We start from the raw sequence: 12,557 nt of genomic DNA on the forward strand, positions 1-12,557 counted from the left end.
TGGTCGTGAATACAGGTCATCGCAGCAGTGACACTGGTCCTGAATACTGGTAACCGCATCAGTGACGCTGGTCCTGAATACTGCTCACCACATCAGTGACACTGGTCCTGAATATCGGTCATCGCATCAGTGAGAATGGTCCTGAATACTGCTCACTGCATCAGTGACACTCGTCCTGAGTACAAGTCATCGTACCAGTGACGCTGGTCCTGAATACAGGTCATCGCACCAGTGACACTGGTGCTGAATACTGGTCATCACATCCGTAACACTGGTCCTGAATACAGGTCTCCGCATCAGTAACACTGGTCCTGGATACAGGTCATCGCACCACTGACACAGGCCCTGAACACTGGTCATCGCACCAGGGACCCTGGCCCTGAATGCTGCTCGCTGCATCAGTGACACTGGTCCTGAATACAGTTCACCGCACCAGTGATACTGGTCCTGAATACTGGACATCGCACCAGTGACACTGGGCCTGAATACTGGTCACGGCACCAGTGACACTGGTCCTGAATACTAGTCACGGCACCAGTGACACTGGTCCTGAATACTGGTCATCGCATCCGTGACACTGGTCCTCAATACAGGTCTCCGCATCAGTGACACTGGTCCTGAATACTGTTCATCGCACCAGTGACACAGGCCTTGAATACTGGTCTTTGCACCAGTGACCCTGGCCCTGAATACTGCTCACCGCATCAGTGACACTGGTCCTGAATACAGGTCACCACATCAGTGACACTGGTCCTGAATGCAGGTCATCGCATCAGTGACACTGGTTCTGAATATTGGTCACCGCATCAGTGACGATGTTCCTGAATACTGCTCACCGCATCAGTGATGCTGGTCCTGAATACTGGTCACCGCATCAGTGACACTGCTCCTGAATACAGGTCATCGCACAGGTGACACTGTTCCTGAATACAGGTCACCGCACCAGTGACACTACTCCTGAATACTGGTCATCGCACCAGTGACACTGGTCCTGAATACTGGTTATCGCATCAGTAACACTGCTCCTGAATACCGGTCACCGCACCAGTAACAATGGTCCTGATTACAGGTCACCGCACCAGTGACAATGGTCCTGAATACTGCACACCGCATCAGTGACACTGGTCCTGAATACTGGTTATCGCATCAGTGATGCTGGTCCTGAATACAGGTCACCGCATCAGTGATACTGGTCCTGAATGCAAGTCATCGCATCAGTGACACTGATTCTGAATACTGGTCACCGCATCAGTGACGATGTTCCTGAATACTGCTCACCGCATCAGAGATGCTGGTCCTGAATACGGGTCACCGCACAGGTGACACTGTTCCTGAATACAGGTCGTCGCACCAGTGACACTACTCCTGAATACAGGTCATCGCACCAGTGACAATGGTCCTGAATACAGGTCTCCGCACCAGTGACACTGGTCCTGAATACAGATCATCGCACCCGTGACACTGCTCCTGAATGCAGGTCATCGCATCAGTGACACTGGTCCTGAATACTGGTCACCGCATCAGTGACACTGGTCCTGAATACTGGTCAGCGCACCAGTGACACTGCTCCTGAATATAGATCATTGCACCAGTGACACTGCTCTTGAATACTGGTCATTGCATCTGTGACACTGGTCCTGATTACAGGTCACCACATCAGTGATACTGGTCCTGAATGCAGATCATCGCATCAGTGACACTGGGTCTGAATACTGGTCACCGCATCAGTGACGATGTTCCTGAATACTGCTCACCGCATCAATGTCACTGCTCCTGAATACTGGTCATGGCACCAGTGACACTGCTCCTGAACACTGGTCATCGCATCCGTGACACTGGTCCTGAATACAGGTCTCCGCATCAGTGACACTGGTCCTGAATACAGGTCATCACATCAGTGATACTGGTTTTGAATACAGGTCTCCGCATCAGTGACACTGGTCCTGAATACTGTGCACCGCTGCAGTAACACTGGTCCTGAATACTGGTTATCGCACCAGTGACACTGGTTCTGAATACAGGTCATCACACCACTGACACTGTTCCTAAATACTGGTCATTGCATCTGTGACACTGGTCCTGATTACAGGTCAACGCAACAGTGAAACTGGTCCTGAATACTGCTCACCGCATCAGTGATGCTGGTCCTGAATACTGCTCACCGCATCAGTGACACTGCTCCTGAATACTGGTCATGGCACCAGTGACACTGCTCCTGAACACTGGTCATCGCATCCGTGACACTGGTCCTGAATACAGGTCTCCGCATCAGTGACACTGGTCCTGAATACTGGTCACTGCATCAGTGACGCTGGTCCTGAATACTGGTCATCGCACCAGTGACACTGCTCCTGAATACTGGTCATTGCATCTGTGACACTGGTCCTGATTACAGGTCACCACATCAGTGATACTGGTCCTGAATGCAGGTCATCGCATCAGTGACACTGGTCCTGAATACAGGTCATCGCATCAGTGACACTGGTTCTGAATACTGGTCACCGCATCAGTGACGCTGGTCCTGAATACAGGTCGTCGCACCAATGACACTGGTCCTGAATGCAGGTCATCACACTAGCGACACTGGTACTGAATACAGGTCACCGCATCAGTAACAATGCTCCTAAATACTGTTCATTGCACCAGTGACAATGGTCCTGAATACAGGTCATCGCATCATTGACACTGGTACTGAATACAGATCATCTCACCAGTAACACTGGTCCTGAATACTGGTCACCGCATCAGAGACGCTGGTCCTGAATACTGCTCACCGCATCAGTGACACTGGTCCTGAATACAGGTCACCGCATAAGTCGCGCTGGTCAAGAATACAGGTCATCGCGTCAGTGACACTGGCCTATAATACTAGTCACCGTACCAGTGACACTGGGCCTGAATACTGGTCACCGCACCAGTGACACTGGTCCTGAATACCGGTCATCGCACTAGTGACACTGGTACTGAATACAGGTCACCGCATCAGTAACAATGCTCCTAAATACTGTTCATTGCACCAGTGACAATGGTCCTGAATACAGGTCATCGCATCATTGACACTGGTCCTGAATACAGATCATCTCACCAGTTACACTGGTCCTGAGAACTGTCACCGCATCAGTGACACTGGTCCTGAATACTGCTCACCGCACCACTGACACTGGTCCTGAATACTGGTCATTGCATTTGTGACACTGGTCCTGATTACAGGTCACCATATCAGTGATACTGGTCCTGAATGCAGGTCATCGCATCAGTGACACTGGTTCTGAATACTGGTCACCGCATCAGTGACGATGTTCCTGAATACTGCTCACCGCATCAGTGATGCTGGTCCTGAATACGGGTCACCGCATCAGTGACACTGCTCCTGAATACTGGTCATCGCACAGGTGACACTGTTCCTGAATACAGGTCATCGCATCAGTGACACTACTCCTGAATACAGGTCATCGCACCAGTGACACTGGTCCTGAATACAGATCATCGCACCAGTGACACTGGTCCTGAATACAGGTCACCGCACCAGTGACACTGGTCCTGAATACAGATCATCGCACCAGTGACAATGGTCCTGAATACAGGTCATCGCATCAGTGACACAGGTCCTGAATACAAGTCATCGTATCAGTGACGCTGGTCCTGAATACAGGTCATCGCACCAATGACACTGGTGCTGAATACTGGTCATCACATCCGTAACACTGCTCCTGAATGCAGGTCACCGCATCAGTGACACTGGTCCCGAATACCGGACATCTCACCAGTGACAATGACCCTGAATACTGCTCACCGCAGCAGTGACACTGGTCCTGAATGCAGGTCATCACACTAGTGACTCTGGTCCTGAATACAGGTCACCGTATCAGTAACAATGCTCCTAAATACTGTTCATTGCACCAGTGACAATGGTCCTGAATACAGGTCATCGCATCATTGACACTGGTCCTGAATACAGATCATCTCACCAGTGACACTGGTCCTGAATAGTGGCCATCCCATCAGTGACACTGGGCCTCAATACTGGTCACCGCACCAGTGACACTGGTCCTGAATACTGGTCACCGCACCAGTGACACTTGTCCTGAATACTGGACACCGCATCAGTAACGATGTTCCTGAATACTGCTCACCGCATCAGTGATGCTGGTCCTGAATACGGGTCACCGCATCAGTGACACTCGTCCTGAATACAGGTCATCGCACCAGTGACACTACTCCTGAATACAGGTCATCGCACCAGTGACAATGGTCCTGAATACAGGTCTCCGCACCAGTGACACTGGTCCTGAATACAGATCATCGCACCCGTGACACTGCTCCTGAATGCAGGTCATCGCATCAGTGAATCTGGTCCTGAATACTGGTCAGCGCACCAGTGACACTGCTCCTGAATATAGATCATTGCACCAGTGACACTGCTCTTGAATGCAGGTCATCACAGCAGTGACACTGGTCCTGAATACAGGTCAGCGCAGCAGTGACACTGGTCCTGAATACAGGTCATCGCACCAGTGACACTGCTCTTGAATTCTGGTCATTGCATCTGTGACACTGGTCCTGATTACAGGTCACCACATCAGTGATACTGGTCCTGAATGCAGATCATCGCATCAGTGACACTGGTTCTGAATACTGGTCAACGCATCAGTGACGATGGTCCTGAATACTGCTCACCGCATCAGTGATGCTGGTCCTGAATACTGCTCACCGCATCAATGTCACTGCTCCTGAATACTGGTCATGGCACCAGTGACACTGCTCCTGAACACTGGTCATCGCATCCGTGACACTGGTCCTGAATACAGGTCTCCGCATCAGTGACACTGGTCCTGAATAAAGGTCATCACATCAGTGATACTGGTTTTGAATACAGGTCTCCGCATCAGTGACACTGGTCCTGAATACTGTGCACCGCTGCAGTAACACTGGTCCTGAATACTGGTTATCGCACCCGTGACTCTGCTCCTGAATGCAGGTCATCGCAGCAGTGACACTGGTCCTGAATACTGGTCACCGCATCAGTGACACTGGTCCCGAATACCGGACATCTCACCAGTGACAATGACCCTGAATGCTGCTCACCGCAGCAGTGACACTGGTCCTGAATGCAGGTCATCACACTAGTGACTCTGGTCCTGAATACAGGTCACCGTATCAGTAACAATGCTCCTAAATACTGTTCATTGCACCAGTGACAATGGTCCTGAATACAGGTCATCGCATCATTGACACTGGTCCTGAATACAGATCATCTCACCAGTGACACTGGTCCTGAATAGTGGCCATCCCATCAGTGACACTGGGCCTCAATACTGGTCACCGCACCAGTGACACTGGTCCTGAATACTGGTCAACGCACCAGTGACACTTGTCCTGAATACTGGACACCGCACCAGTGAAACTGCTCCTGAATACTAGTCATCGCATCAATGACACTGGCCCTGAATACAGGTCATCGCATGAGTGACACTAGTCCTGAATACTGGTCATCGCACCAGTGACACTGGTCCTGAATACTGGTTATCGCATCAGTGACACTGCTCCTGAAAACAGGAAATCGCATCAGTGACACTGGTCCTGAATACTGGTTATCTCATCAGTGACGCTGGTCCTGAATACAGGTCATCGCACCAGTGACACTGGTCCTGAATACTGGTCATCGCATCCGTGACACTGGTCCTGAATACAGGTCTCCGCATCAGTGACACTGGTACTGAATACTGGTCATCGCACCAGTGACACTGGTCGTGAATACAGGTCATCGCAGCAGTGACACTGGTCCTGAATACTGGTAACCGCATCAGTGACGCTGGTCCTGAATACTGCTCACCGCATCAGTGACACTGGTCCTGAATATCGGTCATCGCATCAGTGAGAATGGTCCTGAATACTGCTCACCGCATCAGTGACACTGGTCCTGAGTACAAGTCATCGTATCAGTGACGCTGGTCCTGAATACAGGTCATCGCACCAGTGACACTGGTGCTGAATACTGGTCATCACATCTGTAACACTGGTCCTGAATACAGGTCTCCGCATCAGTGACACTGGTCCTGGATACAGGTCATCGCACCACTGACACAGGCCCTGAACACTGGTCATCGCACCAGGGACCCTGGCCCTGAATGCTGCTCGCCGCATCAGTGACACTGGTCCTGAGTACAAGTCATCGTATCAGTGACGCTGGTCCTGAATACAGGTCATCGCACCAGTGACACTGGTGCTGAATACTGGTCATCACATCCGTAAAACTGGTCCTGAATACAGGTCTCCGCATCAGTGACACTGGTCCTCAATACAGTTCACCGCACCAGTGATACTGGTCCTGAATACTGGACATCGCACCAGTGACACTGGGCCTGAATACTGGTCACGGCACCAGTGACACTGGTCCTGAATACTAGTCACGGCACCAGTGACACTGGTCCTGAATACTGGTCATCGCATCCGTGACACTGGTCCTCAATACACGTCTCCGCATCAGTGACACTGGTCCTGAATACTGTTCATCGCACCAGTGACACAGGCCTTGAATACTGGTCATCGCACCAGTGACCCTGGCCCTGAATACTGGTCACCGCATCATTGACACTGGTCCTGAATACAGATCATCTCACCAGTGACACTGGTCCTGAATAGTGGCCATCCCATCAGTGACACTGGGCCTCAAAACTGGTCACCGCACCAGTGACACTGGTCCTGAATACTGGTCACCGCACCAGTGACACTTGTCCTGAATACTGGACACCGCATCAGTAACGATGTTCCTGAATACTGCTCACCGCATCAGTGATGCTGGTCCTGAATACGGGTCACCGCATCAGTGACACTAGTCCTGAATACAGGTCATCGCACCAGTGACACTACTCCTGAATACAGGTCATCGCACCAGTGACAATGGTCCTGAATACAGGTCTCCGCACCAGTGACACTGGTCCTGAATACAGATCATCGCACCCGTGACACTGCTCCTGAATGCAGGTCATCGCATCAGTGACACTGGTCCTGAATACTGGTCACCGCATCAGTGACACTGGTCCTGAATACTGGTCAGCGCACCAGTGACACTGCTCCTGAATATAGATCATTGCACCAGTGACACTGCTCTTGAATGCAGGTCATCACAGCAGTGACACTGGTCCTGAATACAGGTCAGCGCAGCAGTGACACTGGTCCTGAATACAGGTCATCGCACCAGTGACACTGCTCTTGAATACTGGTCATTGCATCTGTGACACTGGTCCTGATTACAGGTCACCACATCAGTGATACTGGTCCTGAATGCAGCTCATCGCATCAGTGACACTGGTTCTGAATACTGGTCAACGCATCAGTGACGATGGTCCTGAATACTGCTCACCGCATCAGTGATGCTGGTCCTGAATACTGCTCACCGCATCAATGTCACTGCTCCTGAATACTGGTCATGGCACCAGTGACACTGCTCCTGAACACTGGTCATCGCATCCGTGACACTGGTCCTGAATACAGGTCTCCGCATCAGTGACACTGGTCCTGAATACAGGTCATCACATCAGTGATACTGGTTTTGAATACAGGTCTCCGCATCAGTGACACTGGTCCTGAATACTGTGCACCGCTGCAGTAACACTGGTCCTGAATACTGGTTATCGCACCAGTGACAATGACCCTGAATGCTGCTCACCGCAGCAGTGACACTGGTCCTGAATGCAGGTCATCACACTAGTGACTCTGGTCCTGAATACAGGTCACCGTATCAGTAACAATGCTCCTAAATACTGTTCATTGCACCAGTGACAATGGTCCTGAATACAGGTCATCGTATCATTGACACTGGTCCTGAATACAGATCATCTCACCAGTGACACTGGTCCTGAATAGTGGCCATCCCATCAGTGACACTGGGCCTCAATACTGGTCACCGCACCAGTGACACTGGTCCTGAATACTGGTCACCGCACCAGTGACACTTGTCCTGAATACTGGACACCGCACCAGTGAAACTGCTCCTGAATACTAGTCATCGCATCAATGACACTGGCCCTGAATACAGGTCATCGCATGAGTGACACTAGTCCTGAATACTGGTCATCGCACCAGTGACACTGGTCCTGAATACTGGTTATCGCATCAGTGACACTGCTCCTGAAAACAGGAAATCGCATCAGTGACACTGGTCCTGAATACTGGTTATCTCATCAGTGACGCTGGTCCTGAATACAGGTCATCGCACCAGTGACACTGGTCCTGAATACTGGTCATCGCATCCGTGACACTGGTCCTGAATACAGGTCTCCGCATCAGTGACACTGGTACTGAATACTGGTCATCGCACCAGTGACACTGGTCGTGAATACAGGTCATCGCAGCAGTGACACTGGTCCTGAATACTGGTAACCGCATCAGTGACGCTGGTCCTGAATACTGCTCACCGCATCAGTGACACTGGTCCTGAATATCGGTCATCGCATCAGTGAGAATGGTCCTGAATACTGCTCACCGCATCAGTGACACTGGTCCTGAGTACAAGTCATCGTATCAGTGACGCTGGTCCTGAATACAGGTCATCGCACCAGTGACACTGGTGCTGAATACTGGTCATCACATCTGTAACACTGGTCCTGAATACAGGTCTCCGCATCAGTGACACTGGTCCTGGATACAGGCCATCGCACCACTGACACAGGCCCTGAACACTGGTCATCGCACCAGGGACCCTGGCCCTGAATGCTGCTCGCCGCATCAGTGACACTGGTCCTGAGTACAAGTCATCGTATCAGTGACACTGGTCCTGAATACAGGTCATCGCACCAGTGACACTGGTGCTGAATACTGGTCATCACATACGTAAAACTGGTCCTGAATAGAGGTCTCCGCATCAGTGACACTGGTCCTCAATACAGTTCACCGCACCAGTGATACTGGTCCTGAATACTGGACATCGCACCAGTGACACTGGGCTTGAATACTGGTCACGGCACCAGTGACACTGGTCCTGAATACTAGTCACGGCACCAGTGACACTGGTCCTGAATACTGGTCATCGCATCCGTGACACTGGTCCTCAATACAGGTCTCCGCATCAGTGACACTGGTCCTGAATACTGTTCATCGCACCAGTGACACAGGCCTTGAATACTGGTCATCGCACCAGTGACCCTGGCCCTGAATACTGCTCACAGCATCAGTGACACTGGTCCTGAATACAGGTCATCGCATCAGTGACACTGGTTCTGAATACTGGTCACCGCATCAGTGACGATGTTCCTGAATACTGCTCACCGCATCAGTGATGCTGGTCCTGAATACTGATCACCGCATCAGTGACACTGCTCCTGAATACAGGTCATCGCACAGGTGACACTTTTCCTGAACACAGGTCACCGCACCAGTGACACTACTCCTGAATACTGGTCATCGCACCAGTGACACTGGTCCTGAATACTGGTTATCGCATCAGTGACACTGCTCCTGAATACCGGTCACCGCACCAGTAACAATGGTCCTGAATACAGGTCACCGCACCAGTGACAATGGTCCTGAATACTGCGCACCGCATCAGTGACACTGGTCCTGAATACTGGTTATCGCATCAGTGACACTGGTCCTGAATACAGGTCATCGCACCAGTGACACTGTTCCTGAATACAGGTCATTGCACCAGTGACACTGTTCCTAAATACTGGTCATCGCATCTGTGACAATGGTCCTGATTACTGCTCACCGAATCAGTGATGCTGGTCTTGAATACTAGTCACCGCATAAGTGACACTGCTACTGAATACTGGTCATCGCACCAGTGATACTGGTCCTGAATACTGGACACGGCACCAGTGACACTGGTTCTGAATACTGGTCATCGCATCAATGATACTGGCCCTGAATACAGGTCATCGCACCAGTGAAACTGCTCTTGAATACTGGTCATTGCATCTGTGACACTGGTCCTGATTACAGGTCACCACATCAGTGATACTGGTCCTGAATGCAGGTCATCGCATCAGTGACACTGGTTCTGAATACTGGTCACCGCATCAGTGACGATGTTCCTGAATACTGCTCACCGCATCAGTGATGCTGGTCCTGAATACGGGTCACCGCACAGGTGACACTGTTCCTGAATACAGGTCGTCGCACCAGTGACACTACTCCTGAATACAGGTCATCGCACCAGTGACACTGGTCCTGAATACAGATCATCGCACCCGTGACACTGCTCCTGAATGCAGGTCATCGCATCAGTGACACTGGTCCTGAATACTGGTCACCGCATCAGTGACACTGGTCCTGAATACTGGTCAGCGCACCAGTGACACTGCTCCTGAATATAGATCATTGCACCAGTGACACTGCTCTTGAATGCAGGTCATCGCAGCAGTGACACTGGTCCTGAATACAGGTCATCGCACCAGTGACACTGCTCTTGAATACTGGTCATTGCATCTGTGACACTGGTCCTGATTACAGGTCACCACATCAGTGATACTGGTCCTGAATGCAGGTCATCGCATCAGTGACACTGGTTCTGAATACTGGTCACCGCATCAGTGGCGATGTTCCTGAATACTGCTCACCGCATCAGTGATGCTGGTCCTGAATACTGCTCACCGCATCAGTGACACTGCTCCTGAATACTGGTCATTGCACAAGTGACACTAGTCGTGAATACAGGTCATCGCATCAGTGACACTACTCCTGAATACAGGTCATCGCACCAGTGATAATGGTCCTGAATACAGGTCACCGCACCAGTGACACTGGTCCTGAATACTGGTCATCGCATCAGTGACACTTGTCCTGAATACTGGTCACCGCATCAGTGACACTGGTCCCGAATACCGGACATCTCACCAGTGACAATGACCCTGAATACTGCTCACCGCAGCAGTGACACTGGTCCTGAATGCAGGTCATCACACTAGTGACACTGGTACTGAATACAGGTCACCGCATCAGTAACAATGCTCCTAAATACTGTTCATTGCACCAGTGACAATGGTCCTGAATACAGGTCATCGCATCATTGACACTGGTCCTGAATACAGATCATCTCACCAGTGACACTGGTCCTGAATAGTGGCCATACCATCAGTGACACTGGGCCTCAATACTGGTCACCGCACCAGTGACACTGGTCCTGAATACTGGTCACCGCACCAGTGACACTTGTCCTGAATACTGGACACCGCACCAGTGACACTGCTCCTGAATACTAGTCATCGCATCAATGACACTGGCCCTGAATACAGGTCATCGCATGAGTGACACTAGTCCTGAATACTGGTCATCGCACCAGTGACACTGGTCCTGAATACTGGTTATCGCATCAGTGACACTGCTCCTGAAAACAGGAAATCGCATCAGTGACACTGGTCCTGAATACTGGTTATCTCATCAGTGACGCTGTTCCTGAATACAGGTCATCGCACCAGTGACACTGGTCCTGAATACTGGTCATCGCATCCGTGACACTGGTCCTGAATACAGGTCTCCGCATCAGTGACACTGGTCCTGAATACTGGTCATCGCACCAGTGACACTGGTCGTGAATACAGGTCATCGCACCCGTGACACTGGTCCTGAATACTGGTAACCGCATCAGTGACGCTGGTCCTGAATACTGCTCACCGCATCAGTGACACTGGTCCTGAATATCGTTCATTGCATCAGTGAGAATGGTCCTGAATACTGCTCACCGCATCAGTGACACTAGTCCTGAGTACAAGTCATCGTATCAGTGACGCTGGTCCTAAATACAGGTCATCGCACCAGTGACACTGGTGCTGAATACTGGTCATCACATCCGTAACACTGGTCCTGAATACAGGTCTCCGCATCAGTGACACTGGTCCTGGATACAGGTCATCGCACCACTGACACAGGCCCTGAACACTGGTCATCGCACCAGGGACCCTGGCCCTAAATGCTGCTCGCCGCATCAGTGACACTGGTCCTCAATACAGTTCACCGCACCAGTGATACTGGTCCTGAATACTGGACATCGCACCAGTGACACTGGGCCTGAATACTGGTCACGGCACCAGTGACACTGGTTCTGAATACTAGTCACGGCACCAGTGACACTGGTCCTGAATACTGGTCATCGCATCCATGACACTGGTCCTCAATACAGGTCTCCGCATCAGTGACACTGGTCCTGAATAATGTTCATCGCACTAGTGACACAGGCCTTGAATACTGGTCATCGCACCAGTGACCCTGCCCCTGAATACTGCTCACCGCATCAGTGACACTGGTCCTGAATACAGGTCACCACATCAGTGACACTGGTCCTGAATGCAGGTCATCGCATCAGTGACACTGGTTCTGAATACTGGTCACCGCATCAGTGACGATGTTCCTGAATACTGCTCACCGCATCAGTGATGCTGGTCCTGAATACAGGTCATCGCACAGGTGACACTGTTCCTGAATACAGGTCACCGCACCAGTGACACTACTCCTGAATACTGGTCATCGCACCAGTGACACTGGTCCTGAATACTGGTTATCGCATCAGTGACACTGCTCCTGAATACCGGTCACCGCACCAGTAACAATGGTCCTGAATA

The sequence above is a fragment of the Chiloscyllium punctatum genome, chromosome 8 (genome assembly GCF_047496795.1).
Source record: "Chiloscyllium punctatum isolate Juve2018m chromosome 8, sChiPun1.3, whole genome shotgun sequence".
Classification (NCBI taxonomy): Eukaryota; Metazoa; Chordata; class Chondrichthyes; order Orectolobiformes; family Hemiscylliidae; genus Chiloscyllium; species Chiloscyllium punctatum.